Source organism: Rhipicephalus microplus, chromosome X, assembly GCF_043290135.1.
Source record: "Rhipicephalus microplus isolate Deutch F79 chromosome X, USDA_Rmic, whole genome shotgun sequence".
Classification (NCBI taxonomy): Eukaryota; Metazoa; Arthropoda; class Arachnida; order Ixodida; family Ixodidae; genus Rhipicephalus; species Rhipicephalus microplus.
This window is the reverse complement of record NC_134710.1, coordinates 362,673,918-362,698,108: the sequence shown is the minus strand read 5'-3', so window position 1 is coordinate 362,698,108 and position 24,191 is coordinate 362,673,918. Positions and strand designations below refer to the sequence as shown.

Sequence of the window (24,191 nt, the reverse complement as noted above, 5' to 3'; positions counted from 1 at the left end):
ACCCACTAGAAAGCACATAAGAGTTCGACCCACTTCAGTGTTCGGCGGCTTCTGTACAATATATATATATATATATATATATATATATATATATATATATATATATATATATATATATATATATATATATATACCACATAGGCAATTTAGAAATAATTGATGTAGAGTTTACTGATGTCTATGCATTGCTTCGATTCATTTTTTGACCAAGCAACCGCCATTTCGCAAAAGCATTGAAAGGCAAGTGGATACCTTATTTTCGCTAGCTAACCATGCCCGTATTGTCATTAGAAGCGTTGTTGTGCCAACATATTTATCAGCTAACAGCTACATCCAGAAACTAAGCACTCATGCTATAAAACACCCCTGCGGGGAAGCTCCCTGGTTTATTTTTGCCATAGATAGGGTGGCGGGTTTGTCTCTATTAATGTAGGTACACGGGGGCATCACCTTGAATTGGAATTATGACAGGCAAATCTCAAAACGCTAATTTGTGAACAGCACAAGACTACTGATCGGACACTGAGGGCCCTAGTACCAATATTACTACTATTAGCACGGCTACGGCTCAGCCTTCGTCGTGGCTTGAATGCGACGCAATATATCTGATAACTGAACGCACCAACCTGCTATTAAGGACTTTATACTCACCTCTTCTGAAGAAGTGACTGATTTTCGAGGAATCAAATGGGATGATGGCGCGTAGCCCCAAACGCCAACTCCGCGTATCGCGCCTTCACGATGGCACGCGAGATCAAGCCACGCGAGCTTAGTAAGGATGATCGTTGGCCTTGTGGTCAGAACTAGGGTCTGGCCGGCAATGCACTCAACGGGCGTTTCTATTTGAAATATAGGGCTAGCTGCTACTTACCACTCCACTTCTGATCGTCTGCAAGCGGGCTCGAATATTGAGTCCCAAAGTATTTTTTCTCCTAGAATTTTTGTCTTCTTCTCTTTTTCTATCAATTTATTCCTCTCTTTCCGTACTCTCTTTATTCCTCTCTTTCCGTATCAGAGTAAGTGCTTCCCATACACATGAAATCAGCGCTTCGGTTTTTGAAGCGAAGCAGAATACGACGTCAATGAAGAGGAGGAGGAAGTAGCGGGTCTACGCACTTTTTTTTCTCAGGGTTTTCAATATTCAATACTGAATATGTATCCCTAACTCATATAATCAATTCTTGGCTTGGCTCATCCCCCTAAGTGAGTATGAGCCATGTTCGAGAGAGCAGTCATCATCGCCACCTCTGTTTTATGATGATGCTTTTCTAGAGACACCACAGAGATAAACTTCGCCAATACTGCTGCTTGGACAAGTTGGTTCATGATTAAGATAGATTTACCAACAAAAAAGACAGAATATCTACGAAGGACATACAGACCCAGCGCTGGGTGTGTGTGTGTTCTTTTCAGGTTTTTTTCTTTTTTTCGCTGGTAAATCTATCCTAATCGCAGAAATGACGGGCGGGCTACGGTAGCTTCGCTGCCAGAAGGAGAACAAATAAGATAAGTGCGTGCTTTCTGCGCCGAAATAAAACTTTCATAAACCAATACGCCATATTGAGTAGCCTAATGACTTACTCTAGAGAATTTCTATATACTGGTTGTATACACAGACTGTTACAGTGAACAACAGAACTAAATTGTCAGTCACTGCGGTACGTGTGAAACTTACACTGCTCGAAAACGAAGGCCATGCTCCTCTTCTTAGCCTTGCTAGTTCAAATTGAACGTTTTATGGTGAAGAAGTTAGGTACGCCATCATGCAGCGCCATTGAGAGCAAACTTGTGAACAAATGGTAAGCCAAAGTAAAAGAGAAATATCTGGTAGCGTTTCAAGCGTGGTAGAGATGAATAGAGTTGACCCTCGAAAATGAGACCTAAACCCAGGCTGACGGATTTCCAACAAACCAGATCGTTTTCAAAGACAATTATGAAGGCGTATACTTTTTTTACTTAAGATGCAAGAATTGAATGCGAAACAGAAAAGGCAATTCTGAATTGAACAATGAACTAAAATGAACGTGAAGCGATGAATCTGAAAATTTTACTATGAATGAAGAGATTTGTCAAAGTTGATATCGAAACCTGAATCTGACTCAACCTTTCAGAAACTCCTGCCAGACATTAGCAACTTTTGCCCTTGTGGAATAACTGGTCATGGCATTTGAAGAAAGAAGACTATATTTACATTATTTACACATAGCAGTTTGAACAGTTCATGATGGACGCTTTCTTTTTTCTCTCCTTTCTTGGGGGTTCATTAATTCTTTTCGACGGTTTCTTCTTTTATATCAAATTCTCAAGGAAAGACCAATATTCAATATTCTCCGCCCACCACAAAGTCGCGTATTTTGAGTTCAATAGATCTAAGACAGTTATATCAGGTACAGAAGCTGGATAGGTCGTCAGAGCTTCGTATTCCGCAGCAGACTCTGGATTCTTCTTAATCTTCTTTCCCGAAAACTTCAGTTGTTTCATTGCTTGCATTCGGTTACCATCTAATTCTCCCAAACCTTTTTTGCAAGGAAGCGCGACTTGTTAGCGACCATCGAAGAAGGTAACGTCTTGTTCAAATCTTTTTTTTACCGTATTCTTTTCCTTGGTTGGAGTGTTGTTGGCTGGAATAATCCCGATACTCTCCAAGTCCCTGAACCTCTATACAATCTCGTCGGTATAGGCAGTCATACTTAGTCAAAAGACGCATACATTGAGAGCTGATTTCAAAGGGGTGTCAAAAGAAAGTAGTCCTTGCAACAACCATCCAAAAGCAGAACCCATAGCCACCAAGCTTTTCTGTACATGGTACCGCTTCGTCTCTCCCGACATGAATTGCCCAAGCTGATCAGCACCGATTAAAAGGCTGATTTCTAGAATTGCATTCATGCCCAATATCATGAAATTATCAGCAAGGAGATCACAACCGATTTCGATGTCTCTGACAAATTCATGATCAACTGGTACTTACACAACATCCTTGCAGACGAATGGTACTTCAATGGCGATTAACAGGTACTCCTGGGTGTTATACTGACTTCTAAGTTTCTGTTCAACGACACAATGTTGTCTCGGAAGAGAATTGGCTTTTGCAAATATATTTATCTCTAGATTAACCGATACAAGTTTTTTCAATCCAAGCGTCTTGGATACATTTTCCCGAATAAATGTACGCTGGTTTCCGCTCTCCATATTGCCACGAATATAGGCTTTTTGCGTTTTCTCCATGACCCATGCCCTAATTGTTTGCAATAAGACATCAGAACCAATGTACGAATGAGAGATAGTATGCAAACTGTTTACAGTTACCGAGCCTTCATGTTCTTTCTTCTTCGGTTTCTATTTGGGATCACACACTGAAGAACGTGTCTACCTCCGCATGTTCCACACTTGACTTTTTTGTAGCAATCCTTGGCTAGATGCCCTCTTATGGCACATCGATAACATCACTTCTCAGTAGCCAATTTGTTCAACTTTTCTTCATGGGTAATACTGCTGTCACAAACTGGAGTAGCGTGCTTTGTAGACCCACAAAACAGAGAGACTTTATCCTGAGCTTTCGACGAACGCTGCAAGATTGCTGCTGTTGGTAGAGTGGCATTCAAGTTTCTTTTCTCTTCAGGTGGACGAGCGCCTTTCTTTCCTTTAAATTCATGTGCTTCACTTTTTTCGTGGCCTTCAATTTCCACTCGAAGATACGTCGGGAGTTCTTGTAACTCCTTCTCGGCTGTGGCTGTCGATGATGAGTCATGCCAGTGCCTCCTCTATCAACTTTCAGTGCCTGGTAGAACACCCTCTCGCGGGCGTCGGCGCTTTCGTTTCTCCCGCTCGCCGCCACTGCGTGGTGGCGCTGTGCAAACAGGGTCGGGTGCTCTGCCGGTAGTGCTGTTGCAGGCGCGACCTAGAGCGCTTGTTTGCTTTGTTGTGCCTTGACACGTGCGGTTGGGTTTGGCGAGTTGAATGCGATGGAAGTTTTTTTTTCCTTTGTCGTGACCACGTACCTTGCATGACTTGCGATGTCATACTGCTGCGTGCTGCTGTGCAAGTCGGACGAGAACAAGAAAGTACCTGGACTATCTTTCCATGAAGTTCCTGCTGCCGCCGACGTACGAGAGAAGTGGTTGGCCACTATTCGGCGGGACGGCTGGTCGCCAAATGCAACGTCCTGTTACACGAAGGTATGTAGCCGACACTTTCGCTTCGAAGACTTCTTGAAGGAAAGAGACGATGGTTGACGAAAGGTGCAGTGCCTTCAGTTTTTGAAGATTACCCCAAATACTTGCAGCCAAAAGGAAGCGCTGAACGTAGCACAGCAAGCGTTGAAAAGCGAGCTTGCGCTCTGTTCAGAGTGGGGAGCGGTCATGCGACAAGCGGTGCTACTGGGCTGTTGCCACCTGCAGCACCCACACCACCAGAACCTGAATGGGAGGAACCAGAGCCCATGGACACCGCCGTTTGTGTCAGCCAAACCGATCAGCGCAATGTTGTTACGCATGATAAGAAAGGTGCACTCAAGCCTCGTGCATGTTACCGAGGTATTCAGGTCGACAGTAGGCAAGTATCAAGTTTGCTGTCCACAGAAAAAGCCAAATAGAAAAGAAAAGAAAAGGACCTGAGAAACTGGGCACTTAAGTTGCAAAGGACTGTGGAAAAGTACAAAGTGGAGCTAAAAAAGCTGCAAGAAGATTTTTTGGCGTCAGATATTTCGTATATCAGACAAAGGGCGCAGAGCAACAGCCTGCAGCATCGTTTTTGCTAGACAAAATCACAAACTTTAAGAAAAAAAGGCCAACCTGGTGTGAAGAGACAACTCGTCGGTGCGTGGTCCTTCGACATTTGTCAATAAAAGCGTACGAGCACATGCGACGTGAAACGCTTCTAAAACTTCTAAATCCAACAACCCTGACGAATAACATTGGCATTACCAGCGGTGAGACAGGCTTCAGCAAATTGGTTGAAACCAGGTTAGCTACAGAAGCTAAAAAATTGGACAAGCCTCAGTCAAGGGTATGCTCTCTCATCGTTGACGAAATGAGGATAAAAGAAAAGTTACAGTACCACAAGCAAAGGGATTACTTTGTTGGGCACGTAGATGTTGATCTAGAACAAAACAGCAGCAGCCCTGTTTTAGCCAATTCACTTCTTTGTTTCGTGATTAGTGGCATAAGCACAGCATTCCGAATACCAGTGGCTTACCATATTACGAAGGGACTTACCGGCGACCAACTTTATAAATTGATTGTTTTTGTAATGAAGAAAGTGGAAGCATGTGGATTTAAGATTGTGCGGCTAGTGACCGACAATCACAAAGTTAATGTGAATGCCAACAAACTTCTCCGAAATTGATTTGTAACCTACAAGACGGAACATCTCTGTGACCCAGACAGACTCCTTTTCTTGAGTTTCGACCCGTGTCATGTGTTAAAGAACGTCCGGTCACAACTGTTGTCGCATGATATTGGGCCAAAATGTGAAATTTCTGCTTCCTTCATCGAGGACCTGTACGAGATGCACAAAGGTTTAACTGTAAAACCTGTCTGATATTTGAGCCGGAAGCACGTTTTCCCTAATAATATAGAAAAAATGAACGTTGGAAGAGCTGTTCAGCTCCTCTCCCCAAACGTGACGGCTGCTTTAGAGTACTTGAAAAGTCAAGCTGAACATACATGCTCCAAATCATTTTCTCATGCAGGCCCAACCATTACCTTCATGAAGAATTTTTACCGTTGGTTTGTACTGCACGACACAAACAATACTGTGCAGCACATATATCAGAATTTCGCTGATGCTCGACACTACAAGGACGTTGAAGATCCTAGGCTCGAATGGCTTGAAGTCACCTTTCCATTGTATTTGGATGGGCTGAAGAAGAGGTGCAACCATCCGCGAGAATTTCTTACGAAGGAGACGTACGAGGCTGTTCTCGTAACCACTCACTCTACAGTGGCACGTATAAGACACCTGCTCACATATGAGAGCTTCTTCTTTGTTCTTACTTGCCGGTTCAACAATGACCCAATAGAGTCATTGTTTTGAACATTGAGGATGTCATCAGGCACAAATGACACGCTGGATGTTCGTGCTGCACTTTCGGGTCTAGAAAAAATCCTGAAGACCGGAATCGCTGCGGCTAGTGCAGCATCAAATGTTGCTCATGCTGAGAGTTCAACATCAGTACCCCTACCTGCTTGTGCTTCAAGTTCGCAACCATCGTGTACTTTGTCCGTGCCGCTTCCTTCTACTGCAAACACAGATGTGCAAACACCACCTTCTATGAAAAAGGCAGTTGTGGTGTTGCAAAGGCTAACCGCTTCTGTGTTGCCTCAGTACCTGCCATCTCTTCAAATATCGGCCACAGCATATGTGGGGGCTACATTGCCCATGTGGTGAGTGAAAAAGTGAACTGTGAAAACTGTGTCTCTGTGTGTTCGAAGCCAGCCAGCAACCAGCCACTCCTGCAGCTGACACGCCACCAAGACCGAGGTGGTTTGCTCTATCCATCTGACCAGCTCCTTTTTGTCCTTGATACTTTGCGAGATTTTGCAGACTGTGCGCTCAAAGACAACCCGACTTTGGCAGTGCCACTCAGTACCTTGACAAAGTACACAATTCCAGCCCTCTTTGCATCAAGGCTCCTTAAATGCCACAGTGATGGCAGCTATGACCACAGGATGCGACTCATGAACATCATATGTATTTACTTCCTCAGGCCACTCCTCTCGAACTATGCGTTTAATGTGACTGACCAGCAGGATGCTTGCAAATATCTCGCGAGGAAGCCATTTTCAAGGAAGTATGTAAGGATTTGAGAAAGGTTGTGTCCTTGTGTATTATGTGATATTTTATTTTATCAACAAATATTTTCATTGCAAGCCATTTTAGGCAGCGCTGTGATAAATATTCTCTTTTGCACTTTATGATATTTTGTTTCTTGTCAGCGAATGTTTTAACCTTATGCTATTGTATGCATGGCTCTGAAAAATAGTTTTTTGCAATTTGTGATTTTTTTTCTTGTCAGCAAATGTCTCACTCTTAGGCCAATGTATGTTTGGTTGTGAAATATTGTTTTCTTGTGCAGTTAATGTTTCTTTAATTGCCACCAAATGTTTCCCTATTAGGCCGATGGATGTAAGGGTGTGAAAATCATTGTGTGTGTAATTTTATATTTATTTCTTTGTGCGCAAACTTTTTATAGTGGGGCAGCATATGTACGGCTGCGAGAAAGGTTGCTTTCTTCCAATAATTTTTTTTTCCTTGTCACTTGGTGATTTATTCCTAGGCAGCAGGTTGGACCCTGGACAGAGAAACAGCACGCCTTTTTCTTAATGTTGGGTTAATATTTCACGAGATATTTTGAATTGGGACAGCAAACTGGTTCAGTTGGATTTGGTTAATGGCGGAACGTAGAATGATTTTGAATTGGGTTTTGTATAAACTTGCTCCACGGCCGAGCGCTAAGTCAGCAACTGCGGGTTTTGCCAAGTCTTGTGTTTGTTGCGAGCGAGCTCAAGAGCTTAGCGATCGAGTAGGCCTTGCTTCTACCGATCATTGTGAGCATCTCAAGAAACCCTGAATTCGAAAAAATCGCGACACGAAACTAGCAGTCGCACCTGCGCAACTGATGCGTGGGCAGCGAGTGAAAGCGGCGAAAGACCGCGAAACCCTGTTTGGGTTGAGGCGCCTGGGGGTGAATGGTTGTACTCGTGCCGACGGTCGCGCCTTTTGTTATCCTCCCCATCCACCAGGCACTTAAAGTTATAGAGGAGGCACTGGTTAGGCTGTTGTTGTCCCGAGCCTGCATTGTATGTTGTAGACGGTGGTAACCTTAGGTTGGCTTCTTTCCTGTAATAACCAACGACGATGTCTGTTGGCAATGCCTTCAACAAATTTTCCGTCATCCATTGTTGCATAACTGGGAGGACTGACGTTTAATTCTTTCAGACCTCTGATGTGGCACAGCCCATAATCCAACAGCTTTAAAAGATTATAGACGTCTTCCGAAGAATCAACTGCCAGTAGAGCGCGCAGTCGGCGTAGATCGTCCTGCACAATACGCTGGTTATCTCCTAAATTTTTAAAACTGTCAATGGCATTGCTGTAGCACTCGGCCGTCACTTCCAGCCCAGAAATCGGGGCGGCTGCGTCCCCTTTTAGAAGAGTCTTTAGATATTGAAACTTTTTTTCTTTCGTTTTTGTTTTCCTCAACAGCGGTCCTAAACTGTTACCAAAAATAAGGCCAGCGGTAGAGTTGTTCGTCAAATGTATGCAGCTGGAGTGTGGGGAGCTTGATTTCTTTCCGCTGTGCGTGATCCTCGGGAGGCTGGGATTGCCGTGAAGTTAGAGACGGGGTTGTCGTAGCACAATGGCTTTGACGCAATCGCCACTCCCGATCCTTCAGCTGTCCCAGCATTTCTAGTGCAGTGTCTTGATATGTCAACACAGCTTCAAACTCTGTAGCAAACTCGTCCTCCGGAATGAGTTCTTCAAGGTCGGCGTAAACTTTAACTAAATCTGCGTTGTTGCCTTGTAGCCGTTTAATCAAAGATGAAACCTTTGCACTGTCACCACTTTCCATCACGGCTTCGGCTTTATTGATAAAACGCGTATTCATCTGTCGTCTTGCCGTTTGCTTCTCTTTCAGTGCTCTGACGCGATTCATCTTGCTTCAACAATGCGTGACCATGCTCACCTAAAACGACTGTTGCTGCCACGACGAAAAGCAGCAGCATATGTCCCTTCGGGATTTCCTTTTTAGCTTTCTTCTAAGGTTGCCGCGGTCCTCGCGACGCGCTGTCTTCCGTTGGAAAGTTCCCAATGAGCACTGGTAGCATCTATTATCCTGGTGAGAGTTCCGGATGGGTTTTTGCACCACTTTGTGAAATAACTGGTCACGGCATTTGAAGAAACAAGACTATATATAAATTATTTACACATAGCAGTTTTGCTTGCTTGCTGGATCCTTTCTTTTGAGGCTCTCACCAACTAAGGAAAATTGGCCAAGAAGCTGGTGGTTATTGCAAGCCAATACCTTTATGTTTTCTACACTAGGGGAATAGGATTACTTTGTTCTGACTGTGAAATTAATTTGGCACAATGTAAAAAAGGGGAGGGGAAGGAGAAAAATAATAGAATTCGTTGATTATCTGAGGTGTAATTGGTATATGAAATTCTTCTGAAGGTAAGTCATTACAGTGTCACAGCTAAATAATAAATGGTAGATTGGCTAGTAAACATCGAGAGTTGATAAATGGCTAAGCAAGGCAATCTTCTTGTGTTACATAGGATTTCACAGAGAGCCCTGCATATGTTCCTGTCGCTGTGTCCCAATGAAGTGGCCCCGAAAGACAATATATGAGGCGTAGTAAGGGATATTCCTACTTTTTGAATAAAATTTTGAAGCAATTTTTTTCTTGATTTTTGAAACGGTGACATGTGCGAAGAAAATGGTCGATGTGTTCAGGTCTGTTACAGCTTCAGCACAGAGGGGACGGCACCAGACCAGACCTGTTTAGGTAGAAGTTAAAAGGTGATACACGGCAACTTGACTTAGTTATGGAAACTTTCAATTTACGCGTGGGACACCATTTATTATTCTATGCGAAGTGCAGGTGCAAAAAATCTGAATTCGGTATCGTAATTTTTTATAAGTCTTCAAGAAGAGAAAGCTTTCTGATCCTCGCTGCTGTTACATAAGCTGTAAGAGGCATGATTGGCACAATCGGAAGATCAAGGGATGTTCGCGCGAGTGTGTCAGCTATCTCATTTATAAATAAACTACGATGGCCTGGCACCCATATTATTCCCACTAGACGAATGTTCGCAGGGATTAATGATTTAAAAGAACAGTCCATGACAGATGTTTTTTCTTTCTATTTTTTCTTGAGAGTTCACGCGTTCTGTTCGCCGGCTTCTTCTTGTTCATCATCTTCTCAAGAAAAGACAAATATTCAATAGCTTTAGTGTATCCATGAAACAAAGCGCAAAACGAGAGCACAAATGGTGCATTTAAACCTAACATAGTGACTGGGAAGTCGGCACCACCAAAAATTTTGTGCGAGGTAGACTATATAATACAAGACGCGTGACTTGAGGCGTGCAAGTTGGCATTCACTTGGTCTTTGGTCTGTTCGCGTTGACCAAAAGAAAAAGGTAGAAGTAATCGCGTTCACTAGATATTGAAGTGCAGTGCAAAATAGCCACACCAGATGACTTAAGATGAAGGGTTGAGCACTTTACGACGCGCGTACAGGAGGAGAATAGGAAGCGACATCAGGGTCTTTCCTTTTGGAGACTTGTCGCCATGCAGTTATGTACCAACAGGCCAGGAAAACCACGCCAGGTAATTACAGACGCTAAGCGAACAGTGTTTGAGGTAGCCTGCTGATGAATAATGCTTTTTGAACTTCTAACATATTTATCCAATTGTAAGCACATAGGCGTCATTCGCAGCTTGGTCTATGTAAATGCGATAAACGGTATTTATTGTTCGGGTATTTACGTGAAAAATCCGCTATGATTATGGGAGACGCCGCAGTACAGCGTGCCACAAAGTTTTACCCATCGACGTTTTTGAGCACTCACCTGATTGTAGAAATACAGAAGTTTACCATTTCGCCATTGTTGAAATGAAGCGCCATGGTCTGAAATCTTTACCGCCATCATCGGGTGAGCACTGGACAACTATGCCCACTTGACGACCATAGAAGCAAAACATATATTTAACACGAACAGCAACAAATCACTGCCTTCTAGACGGGCGTTATTTAGTATTGAAAATTCAACTAAAGTTAACCTTGCCCCCTCAATTTGATCAGTTACATAGAGGCAGTCATAGGTCAAGACAGACTTTCACTAGAGGTGTCAAGCCTGAAGGTAGTCGGACTGGCTTCTTTGTTTCTCTCGTTTTATTTTTCTCTCGTCATCTTTTTCTATTTCTTACTTTTCGTTTGTTTTGTTGTAATTTTCTTTTATTTTTATTTAGAATTGTTTTTCTATCTTTCTTGCACTTTCTATTGTTTTTGGTATCTTCCCTATTTCTCCGTCTTTCTCTTTCACATTTGCTTCCTCTTTTTTCTGTTTTATGTGATTTTGCCTGCGTTACACCTAGCGATGACAGCATGCGACAGCTCGGACCTTTAATGTGCTCCAGACATGACATCATCAATAGACTCGAAGAACAAGATAAGGAAGACATCTTGGAAAAAGCACGCACTCACTATGCTACGGTTGGCTATACTGCAGTCACAAACCCCTCGTGTGATAAACTAGCCAGGCACCCACTCATCGCTTGTTGTTTCGCAACTAGTCTATGTCGCGGTGGACTTCGCGCATGGCATCGTACCGTTCGGCTAAGTGTGGCTCAACCAATCCGCTCGTTCTGTTGTTAGCCCGGGTCTTTTTCATCTCTAGGAAGTCCTGCACTTTCAGACCATCGCTCATTTTGCAAATGTGAACGAAGGCGCTGTTCGCTGAGCATGAGTGTCTCTAACGGGTCATCGTCAGGCACCCAGCTGCTCATCTACTTGAAGCAGACTTAGCATCGCGGGAGGTCCCGCTCCTCCTAGTTGAGAACATGTTAAAATCCGACCTCTCACATGCGTTCTGGTGTGCAGGCGGAATCATTGCCTTTCAATGGTCAACTCTTGAAACTCACGACTCACTTCGCGACATGGTTCATGTGTTTGTCCGTGTTCGACACCAGCACAGCGTTCAATGACTGGTTGGTTGTAGGCCCCGATCTTGCAGCCATGGAGTGTGCGAGTTCCTTCACAAACAGTACGCACAATAGGTTCAGACACAGATGAAGGAGATCACGAAATCGGAACTTGTGCTACGTTTAGATCACTTTGCTATAGCGCCCTGCGTAAGACACTCGGTTGCATGGTCTGGCCAGGGGAATAAGACGACGAAGGTAGTGACTCTCCTACGTTCGCCCATCTAGCGTGAGCATTGTCTCCGCAGCATGCGAGGTCTGGCGCCTGTGGTAAACTATCGCTCTTTTCTGTGACGTCTGCTGTCTTCGAGAACGACGAAGACCCCATACGCACTTCTTCCCAGTCAACCAAAAGCGCGCGTTGCTGAATGCTGAGCATATGCGAATGTTTCTAAATTTCTGAATAGCCGCCGATGGTCCTAGCCTGTTTCTTTTTCATTGGGTGAAATCAACGCTTGCACCCTAAGCGGAGAAAACGCAACAAAAAATCTTGAACTGATAAAAACCTCATGAGAATAAAATTCCCAATTAACTTGTTTTCCCGTGCCCGGGCCACAATATTTCCAGGACAGCCGTCAAGGAGGGCTGCGGTAGTTAAACCACCTGCTTTTACGTGCGCTCACATCGCGCACTATACGTTGGCACAGATCATGTCGCCCCCGCAACTTCCATGACCGGGATCGAACGGGTGAACTTCGGATAAGCAGCCGAGTACCAACAGCTCGTATTCCGGAGTCATAAACCTATCCACAGGTAAAATATTAGTTCTCTACGAGCTCACAACGTTGCCTTTTTCTCCGAAGCCACGAAAAATTTAGGAAGAACAATGATGTCTAATCAGTGCCTTTCGATGCGTTTTTAATAATGCTTGACACTGTAACTCACACTTTGATCAAGTGCCTAAGTGGAAGCAGATAGGTTATTCAGGTTAGAGAAGCGCACGGGTATTCTCAGTGGGGCTGCTAGGCTTTCGTACGACAAAGTTTAAATTGAGCGATTGGTTCCGCTTCATAATAAGTAGGATGCTACAAAAAAGCAAAGGCTACGAGGGAGTTTCCAGATTCATTTTTATTATGTTCAGAGAGAGGGGGGGGAGGTTGGGGGTACTCATAAATGTACGTATGCCCGTGCATTGTTTTGGACCCCCGCCCATGCGAATACGGCAGGGGAATATCAAAATCGCAAGCTTGTGAACAGTGCGATACCTACACCTACTCAGTTGGCGTTCAGTACCATCAATATTGTTATTGGTATCGCTGCAAGAATGCGATGAAATATATGGGATACCTCAACGGTGGAGCCGTTATGAAAGCCTACATACCTTTTCAGAAGCGACGAATGATCTCCGAGAAATTGATCTGGGCGATAGCTCTCAGCTTCAAGTGTAAACTCAAAAAAGAGAATCGATGCAAGCCAGGACACAGTACAACAACTTCGATGAGTATGAGCGGAAGAGCTCGAATGAAATTGTGAAGGAGTTCTTGCCATTCACAAGTCACCCGTAGCGTAGTGGATGTGTTATCGCGAGTGGTAGTGGCCGGGTCTCATGATTGTTGCACTGCCAAGATTGCACGCGATATCCCATGGAGTAAGGAAAAACTGAGGAGAGGCCCTATCGTATCCCAATGCATTGTGAGACGTGTAGCGGAAATGACGTCAATCTTAAGGGGCAAACAAAACAGCATACGCTACGCGACGTGCTCTCAGCGCTGGTTTGCTTCTGCGCAGACTAACAGTCCCGGCGTAAACTTAACGCGTATTTTATGGTTTTTATTCATAAAAACACTGCGAGCGCAACTTTCCAAGACTGTTCGTGCGTGGCAGGCCCCAACGTGGCGTGCTAAAATACTTCATGAAGTGTTTTTGTGCAACATCACAGAAAGCACCTGTACGTGTCGTTATCAAAATCCTTCAGCCCCTGCATCAACGTATTCAAGCTCACCCGGTAGTGACTTACGTGTTCTGCTCACCTCAAGGCCATTTTTCCTTTTGCTCGTAGCCAGATTTCCCAATCTACGGGCCCAATAGCAGTTCTTTGCTGGTATATAGTGTGAGGGTGACAGTGCACGATTTTAAGAGATTGCTTCGGAACTTTTCTGTGCAATGCCAGCCTAGTAGTTGACGTACTTCACGTCGGAAAAAGGCACCACTGTAATGTATCGATGAGCGATCATGCACGTAAAGTGTGTAATTCCAGTGAGCACACAACTAACACGCAGCGAGTGCACACCGTACAATACATGCACGATACGTTCAATAATAAAAAAGTTTAGTGTCCTTCCGTAAGAAAGACATAACTTATAAAAACTCAACACGATGCCTGCAACACTAAAAACGAAAGTTCGCGTGCGTTCTCAGTAGACACAACCAGTACGAATCAACGGAGCGTGCAAATGAGAGTTCCGCATGCAGATACCATGCAATATTGAACAACAGTGAAGCAAACATACGTGAAAAGTGCCACCAGGTACATCCGGTGGTGCACACGATTCGCACTGAGTATATACTACAGCTTTGTGAAAATATCCAAAGATGCAGCACTCGTGAATTGAATCGCTGCCGGCTAAGAACACGTACCACTCCACCGGCGCCGCTTCCAAGGCCGCTTCGGCGGCTGCTCGCCGGATATCGCGAAGTGTTTATATGCTTCTCCGCTAAGAGGTAGTGCGGGCGTTTACGATGCGGCGGCTCCGCGAATATTGCCACATGGTCTGCTTGGGTGAGATCCATGAGTGAAAGAGGACAACGACGATCTCTCTAAGCTGCTACTTGGCTAGGCTAGTGGACTCAACGTGCCCATTATAACAAGTTTGTCGTGAGAAACGTGACAAGACTAGTAGAGGTGCTGGTACAACGTCTCACGATTCACCCGATGCCCAAAACCCCGCTCAGCAGCCGGAACACAAGCCCTGCAACCGTGGACACTACTGTTCACAGAGTAAGCCGCCGCCAACGAGGCCTACCGCCTGACACACCACCTACTGACGCGGCGACTGTGACTTCAACACAAGATCTCCTGCAAGCCCCGACACCTTCCATGCCAATCTGGTGCACCGTCCAGAACCCACTGATGTTTAGCCCCTTTCAGGAAGAGCAGCTTGAAGATGTTGACGACTGGCTGAGTGAGTTTCGACGTGTCGCAGCAATCAATTACTGGAATGATGCCACGAACCTCCGGAACGTGTAGACTTGCCTAAGGAACGGTGCCAATACGTGGTTTTTGAAAAAAGGATGTTGTTCTGACATCTTGGCGTGAGTTCCAGCGTCGCCTTCTGGAAACCTACAGGAGTCTCGACCACCGCGAACGGGTAGAGTGTGCACTACAATCACGCATCCAGATGCCCAAAGAGACTGTCTTGATGTACGTCGAGGACATGACATAGCTTTTGAAGCGAGTGAATTCAGCTATGGCAGAAGAAAAAAAGTTGCGCCACCTCATGAGTGGTGTGAAGGAACAACTTTTTGCTGGTTTGGTGCGTAGTCCTCCCAAAAGTGTTGCTGAGCTCCTTATTGAAGAGGCAACAATAAAGCAAGTACTGCACCAACGGTCTGCCCTGTTTGACCGTCAAGTGAATGCTGCCTCCACTCCCAAAATTTTCGCCACACCTCGTTGCAAGAGCCCCGAATGGATTCGCGAGGTCATCCACTTTGCCGTCCGCGAAGAAATGGGAAAGATGTACGGGACAAGGCACATCAATGTCGGTTCTATCACTAATGTCATCCGTGACGAGGTCCAGCAGGTGCTGCACGCCCATGGTTTTCCGCCGATGTCGGTTGATCCGGAAATAGCTTCTGTGTCTACTGACAGTCGCCGTCTTACGTACTCGAAAGCCTTGCGATCTGCCACGCCTCTTTCTGGTCAAGGAGTCCCGACCCAGACAATGCCCTACGTCCCGATCCAGCCAGTGCCGCACGTCCCGATACAGACAATGATGCGGTCAGTCGCGATTCAGTCAGTGCGCGCTGGTTTGGACATCAATGATCACCGTGCACCGACGCGCAAGTCTGATATCTCGCGTACGCCGGACATACGACCCCTCTACTATCATCGCGGCGAGGCTGGTCACATTTACCGAGAAAGCCCATACCAGTGACTTAGACTGCGTGGATTTTCCGTCAATTCCCCTCGTCCCCAAATTGATCAAAGGCCAAGGGATAGCGAAAAGTATCTCGCGCAACAACGCGCACCCTTTACACGACGGCGATCACGACGGTCACCATCTCCAAGGAGACCCGCAGCCACTGGGCCACGTTTCGAGGTGACGGCACGGGAACGCTCCCCGAGCCCTCGTCTGGAAAACTGAAGGCAGCGGCCTGTGGGCGCAAGGTCACTGGGACTCAGATTGCGGGAGACCTCCCATCGACGCTTGCACGCAACGCCGAAGGCATTTCGTCAGAGATTGATCGCAGTACCGAAGAAACGCCGATATCGACATCCGAACACAGTGACCGCGTGTCACTCGACACACTTGAGCTGAATGACGGTTTTCAGGTCAATGCTTTGGTAGACACTGGTGCAGACTATTCGGATATCAGCGGGAGGCTAGCAAAAGATCTCAGAAAAGTGATCACGCCATGAAATGGAACGCGAATTCGAACAGCTGGAGGACACGTTGAAACACCGCTGGGACGCTGTACACCAAGAGTGAAAATTCATGCGTCGTTTGTACTCAGCTCCCTCGTTCTTCGCGACTGTTCACGTCAGCTGATTATCAGCATAGACTTTCTTCGAGAATACGGTGCCATGATAAATCTCCTTGAGGGCCTCGTGACCTTCTAGACTCAAGGCGCAAGAGATCGAGACGCTGATAACTGCCGTAGACCGGCGCTGCGTGTTGCTGATGACGGTGTGACACTGCCACCTCGAGCGACTGTTCCCATCAAAGTCACTTGTGAAGATCTTCGAGACGGTGACGTGGTGACTGAACGCAACCTATTACTTCTGCTGCTCCAAGGTGTATGTGCCGCCCAAAGTGTTGTGCGTGTTCGTGATTAACAGTCGCAGATACTAGTTACAAACTTCAACTACGAGCACCGGCATCTTTTCCGCGGAACCACCGTAGCCTATGAAGACCCTGTTGCCGACATCACGGTGTGGTTCGCGTCCGAGGAAACGGATGAAGATGAGAAATTTCTGGACCACATCAACAGTAATTCGACGCTGTCAGACGAGAGAAAGGTTGCGCTTCATGACCTGTCAAGGAAACTATAATCTTGCCTCGCCTGTTCTTCCAAAGTCTGTAAAACTTACCTCACGAAGCATCGAATTCTTACCGACGACGACGTCTGCCCCATCCGGCAGCAGCCTTATCGAACCACCACCACGGCCACCGTTTGATCTCGTGCAAATGGACCCTCTCAGACCCTTGCGCTTGTCGTCCTCTGGGAACAAAATGAATTATAGTTGCGACAGATAATCTTACTCGTGTTGCTGAAACAAAAACGTTACCGCGTGGCACGGCCTGTGAATTCGCGCAGTTCTTCGTGCACCAAATCATCCTACGGCATGGTGCCCCGTCGTGCGTGATTACGGACAGAGTTACGTCGTTCGTTTACAGCACGAATTATGGATCACATTTTTATATTCAGCTGCACAAGTCATCAAAAAATAACGGCTTATGATCCGCAATCCGATGGACTGACAGTGAGGCATAACAAGACCATAGAAGACATGCTGCTCATGTACGTGGACGTACAACACAAAACCTGGGAGGAGATTCCTGCATACATCACGTTTGCATACAATACGGCAACGCAAGAAACAACGTGATTTCCGCCTTTCCGACTTGTTTACGAACGCAACGTGTGAACCATGCTCGATGCTATGCTTCCGTGCGACAAATGCAATGACCTTGCCCGAGACGCTGAGCAACACACTCAATACGCCGAAGAAGCTCCTCAGCTAGCTCGCATAAACACCGGTCACCAACAAGATGCAGACGCATGGCATCACAACCTCCCCCATCGAAACGTCACCTACCACCCTGGGGACCGAGTGTGGGTGTGTATCCTTGCCCGGTGACCAGGCTTATCAAAAAAACTCCTAAGCTGTTATTTCGGACCGTACAAGGCTCTTGGACATGTCACAGATCATACCTATGAGATAATTGTCTTCTGGTAGTCGGCTTCAGCTCAAAATCGTGCATGTCGTTCGGCTGAAGCGCTACTTCACACAGTAACCCTTGTGGTTTTACGTGTTAAGACAGGCCGCCACATTGCATGATGATGGATGGTAGCGCAGACAACGAACACGGACAAGAGAAGGCACATAGACACAACACAGCGCTAACTTTCAACAACAGTTTATTACACGCAGATCTCCGTGGTGTATGCGATCCACCACGCCAACGTCGCACGTGCGTAGCTCTAAAAACCATCAAATATAACCAACGCGCGTGTTCCAATACTTTACAATTTTATATTTTTCAATCTTTTTTTACTTTTTCTTTCTTCCTTTTATCCCATGTTACCACAAACCCTATCGCGAATACATGTAATCAAGTTCCTTATCTGTCAACACCACTGATGGGCTGCTCACACACGTGTCACCTAGCTCTGCAATTCCAAGTATTGGAACACGCGCGTTGGTTATATTTGATGGTTTTTAGAGCTACGCACGTGCGACGTTGGCGTGGTGGATCGCATACACCACGGAGATCTGCGTGTAATAAACTGTTGTTGAAAGTTAGCGCTGTGTTGTGTCTATGTGCCTTCTCTTGTCCGTGTTCGTTGTCTGCGCTACCATCCATCATCATGCAACCATACCAACAAGCCCAAATCGCCACCCTCATCGCCACATTGCGTTGCTGCTGCTGTTTGTGTTCTTCTGCGTTTTTATGAATTTTCCTTTAGCGCTTGGCTCAAGTGTTGGAGAAACTTCCTTATTTGCGCTGCGAGTACTAGCATTCTTCTTCTTTGGTACTCTATATCTGCGTGTGTATGCCTTCATTTTTTTTTCCTTTACAAACATCGAGTCGATGCTTTCAAAGGAGGGGACTATTGCCACATGGTCTGCTTGGGTGAAATCCATGAGTGAAAAAGGACAAAGACGATCTATCTATGCTGCTGCTTGGCTAGTCAACTCAACGAGCCCATTATATGAAGTTTGTCGTGAAAAACGTGACGATTTGACGTCATGACCTCTCCTTAGTTTTTCCTTCCTCCATGCGATATCCTGCCACAAAAATTTCATATGTATTATGGTATAAAACAGGAAAATGCAACCTCTTTGCTCTTGTGTGTGGCCGGCTGCAAGATCTAACTGGCATTACGGACTGGCATTGAGCTTAGGAAGCGTGGCGCTTTAAAAAACCTGGAGTGGACGTTATATTGTTGAAATCTTTAAAAAAAACAATCTTAGAAATCGCACCACTAAGCGACTGCAGGAGTCGGCGCCATATTGTTAAAACCTGAATATTTTGCTTCTTTCTGTTGAAACGATAACTGTTAATTTACCTGGGGTTTCTCTTTTATCCAGTTTTAGCTTATTCAGGTTCGTGACATGTATTCCTGTAGCTAGCACCATCCCTCCGTGAGAGCGACCATTAAATCACTTCCCTACACCTCTCTATGGGTACGCGCCACGTTCCGGAAACCAACACTGCCGCCATGGTTTTTAACTCACTTCTCTCATGCATTATGTAAGAAACAAGAAGCCGGCAAGCCTGTGCCTCCGTCTCATAAAGCAAGAATGTAAGTGGTACTTTTACGAGTACGGTTCCACTGATTTGAATATATTAGTAGTGTTAGTATTTTTCTTTTACGCACAGACATTATAATAAAACACTCTTTCATTTTAGTGTAAAACTGATTGGTTCATAACATAAGTCACAACACCTTAAAACACAGGCCACCATCTTTCCCAGAATTATTCTATTTCTCTAACAGACGATATACGCTATCATCCAATCACAGCGCTTGGCCGTATGGAAGATACCCCCACCTTCGATATTATTTTAGATACTCGTTAAGAATCTTCTATTTGCCCCGTAATACATGTGGCAATATGGGTATCAGTGTATGTATTTTCGATACTTTAGATAATGTTTGTATCTTTAATAGGTCCTGCAACTATTTTACAGGTTACTACCGATAGGCTTCATTAGAGGAGTATATTAACTCACGAACCAACCACCAACAAATCCTCGACAAAATTGTATCACATGCTGCAAATGCTTTCTCTCTTCTTTTGTACCGACGAGCCCCCTGCAAGCTAAGCAGAGTTGTATGGCACTGGGAAAAAGGATACCTTACGTGGCTTCATGACAGTGAGCCTTTCATATTTTTCTGGGAACATGTGGCTTACCTTAAGTGGGATTGCGAGCGTAAGCGTGGATGTGGGTGACTTCCCATGTGGCCGCGGTGGTCGCGCTAACTATTAAGAAGGCCATGCTCACATCAGCCAGTGACATGCAAGCTCAGTATATGGCGCGATCGTTTTGGTGTATGGCTTCACTTATAGAAAGGAGAAAGAATACTTTCTAGCATACTTTGAGAAATAACTGTATAATCCAGACCGCTTGCTGCACTATCGTGTTTGGCTAGCGTATTCACAGGAGTCTCAATACCAATACTAAAGCTAGTGTACTCAGATTTTGGTGCACGATAGGATCTCAAGACGGATTAAATTCCAGAGACCTCCACTATGCTAAATGTCATATTCATAAGATGTTTGTCGGATGTTACACCCCAAGAAATAATATTATTATAGTGGGCATGTCGGTTGGCCTCGCGGACGACATCATGTCAAATGCGTTTATTTTCTTCATGCCGGTTCTCGTCTTGGAATCGACGGCGAAGGTCCGAGAGACGCATTGCACATTCGTCTTCGCTGAATCCCTGGAAAATTTTGAAGACTGCGTAGGACAACCAGTGCACTACAAGCGGTGCTGGGAAGGATAGAAAGTGCCACGTGCGGCTACATCAACGTCACCAGACGGAGATATAAATTCACGGCATCCATCGAGCTTCTTCAGTGGGCATGTCGGCTGGCCTCGCGTCGACATCATGTAAAATCCGTTTAGTTTCTTCATGCAGCTTCTCATCTTGGGATTGACCGGTGACGGTCCGAGAGACGCATTGCACATTCGTCCTCGCTGAACGCCTGGAAAATTTTGAAGACTGCGCAGGACATCCAGTGCACTACAAGCGGTGCTGGGAAGGATAGAAAGTGCCACGTGCGGCTACATCGACGTCACCGGACGGAGATATAAATTCACGGCATCCATCGAGCTTCTTCAGTGGGCATGTCGGTTGGCCTCGCGTCGACATCATGTCAAATCCATTTATTTTCGTCATGCAGCTTCTCGTCTTGGGATCGACGGCAACGGTTCGAGAGACGCATTGCACATTAGTCCTCGCTGAACCCCTGGAAAATTTTGAAGACTGCGCAGGACAACCAGTGCACTACAAGTGGTGCTTGGAAGGATAGAAAGTGCCACGTGCGGCTACATTGACGTCAATGGACGGAGATATAAATTCACGGCATCCATAGAGCTTCTTCAGTGGGAATGTCGGCTGGCCTCGCGTCGACATCATGTCAAATCCGTTTATTTTCTTCATGCAGCTTCTCATCTTGGGATTGACCGGTGATGGTCCGAGAGACGCATTGCACATTCGTCCTCGCTGAACCCCTGGAAAATTTTGAAGACTGCGCAGGACATCTAGTGCACTACAAGCGGTGCTGGGAAGGATAGAAAGTGCCACGTGCGGCTACATCGACGTCACCGGACGGAGATATAAATTCACGGCATCCATCGAGCTTCTTCAGTGGGCATGTCGGTTGGCCTCACGTCGACATCATGTCAAATTCCTTTATTTTCTGCATGCAGGTTAGTGATGATGTTTCATCTGTCAAATGTGATGACCCTTTCTTTCTCCAGCTGACATGCCCATGTAGCTTAAGCAGAATCTGTTCTGGTTTACGCGAAATGCTTCTCTCTTTGCTTTTGTTGTGTGGTGACGTCGAGCCAAATCCCGGCCCTGACGTTCAAAAGTTGCTTGCTGAGCTTTCGAATGGTCAGAAAAGCGTTCGGAAAAGGATGGATGGCATTTAGCTGAAGTTAAAAAAAGTGGAAGAAGTCGCTACGGCTGTAAATGATGTAAAAACAATGGCGTATAGGTTGAAAAAAGGGTCGTAAGCTTGGAAAGCAAGCTAGCTGATCTTGAAGATAGAAATAGGCGAAACAACTTGATTGTCTTCCGTATACCGGAAACAACTAATGAAAGTTTCGATGAACTGAGTGAAAGTGTGTTGAAGGGTGTGTTTACCGATATCCTGGAAATACAAGTGTCGTCTGCAGAAAGAATTCACAGAATTGGGCGCAAAGAACTACGTAAGCCTCGCCCTATAATTCTAAAGCTTATTGATTACCGTGACAAGGTTGCTGTGCTTAAAAATTGCTTCAAACTTAAGGGTACAGGTTTCTCAATTTTTGAGGACTTCTCGGAAGCTACACGACATAAAAGAAGAAAACTTTGGGAAAGCACGGCGGAATATCGAAGGGCAGGCGAAAAGGTGAAATTAATCTACGACAAAATCCGAGTTAATGGTGTTCTGTTCGTTTGGGATGCAGACCGTAACGTACGAGTGCCACTTACAGGTAATGTCGTTAAGGAATCTCAGCAGTGAACCAAAGCACAATCAGGCAATTCACTTCGCTGCATTCAGTTTAACGCCCACAGCATCATTAATAAACTTCATGACCTGGAAAGTAGCACAATAGCGCATGCACCCCATCTAATTGTAATAACAGAAACCTGGCTACATTCAGATATCAAGGACGATGAAATAGCGCCCCCACGATATGCCATTTATAGGAAACACAGACCATCTCGTGGTGGTGGTGTGGCCATCCTGTTTAAAGACTACCTTAATGTGACTATGCTTTCCGATAGAGATGGTATTGAAGGTGTCATTATTAAAATACACATTGAGGAAATGAACCTGGTTGTGGGTGCATTTTACCGCCCTCCGCTTGCCGAGAAGGCGTTTTTTGATGGTATTAATGATTTTCTTTGTTCTTGCAACACAAACACTTGTAATATATTGTTAGCTGGCGATTTTGATATTCCTCAAGTGAATTGGGAGGCGGACTTCTCGGAACCGCTTTCTAGTGCTGCTGAGCCCTTGGTCGACATTGTTCTTTTTCATGACTTACACAGTTAGTAAAACAACCCACCCGTGTTCTAAGTAACGCACAATCTATTTTGGATCTTTTTCTTGTGAGTGACAGAATCCTTCGTCGAAATCCTGCTTTGTGCGTCTATGACAATGTATCCGACCATCGATTGTTATCTTTAAGCATTCCACTCCACGTAAGGAAAGAAGTGAAGGAAAAACGCGTAGTGCCGAATTTCACTCGTGCTGATGACGTCGCCGTTCTTGACCTGTTAGATATATTGTTTTCTGATTTCGGTGATATGTATGAATCAAGTAGTTGCTTTGTCGAAGATTTCTGGGTTTTTTTTTTCAAGAATCTTGTTATGAAATGCATCTCAAGTCATCTCTCCTCAAAGATTGTCAGAATGCAATCTGCTCGCCCTTGGGCGACGAGGGAAGTAGTGCGAGCGGGACGCCAACTAAAGAAGATGCGCAAAAAACTGCGCCAGAACCCGTCATCTTCTCATGTATCAAAATTTTCTAATATGCGTTGGCAGTTAAATGAAACCATAAAGAAGGCAAAAGACTACTTTTTTAACATATTTTTGAAAAACTTCTTGCTTTCTGCTCCTGCAAAGTTCTGGCGACACTTGTCACCTAGAAAGCAACAGGCATATAAAATCCTCATTAATTGAGAATTGGTAACTGATGAATCACTCTTTGCGTTGTTGTTTAACAAGTTCTTCTGTTCAGTCTACACAAATGATGATGGGAAACAACCAAGTTTTGCGATTTCTCAGGACGTACGTGAAATTTCTGACTTAATGATAACTGAAGAGGGTGTCTAATCACTGCTGCTTAAAATGAATATAAAGAAATCACCAGGAATTGATTGCATACCAAACGCATTTCTAGTAAGGTATGCAGAATGGTGTTCAAAGTATTTATCTATTATATTCAAAAAAACATTGTCCACTGCAGAACTCCCGAGAGATTGGAAGCGCGTGAAGGTTATTGCGATCCCTACAAGGCGGAAAATCCTTCACTAATTACGTCATACAGACCAATAACTTTACTGTGTACCTGCTCAAAATTGCTAGAACATATTATTTTTACGCACTTGTCAAACTTTCTGCAACCAAATAAATTGATTGATTGCCGCCAACATGGTTTGCGTAAGGGAATGTCGACGGTTACCCAACTCCTTGAGACAATACACGAGTTTGCCTCAGCCTTAGATAAACAGAGTCAAATCGATATAATGTTTTTGGACTTCCAGAAGGCATTTGATCGCGTCTCGCACGATAAGCTTTTGTTAAAATAAAAACTCATATTACAAGATAACTCACTTCTCTCATGGATAGAGTCATACTTATCGTC

At 45.1% G+C, this 24,191-nt stretch overlaps 1 pseudogene; it reads left to right on the top strand.

Annotated features, from left to right (window-relative positions):
* The first annotated feature begins 4,013 nt into the window (after positions 1-4,013).
* Positions 4,014-6,806, top strand: LOC142775362 (uncharacterized; annotated as a pseudogene).
* The last annotated feature ends 17,385 nt before the right edge of the window (positions 6,807-24,191 follow it).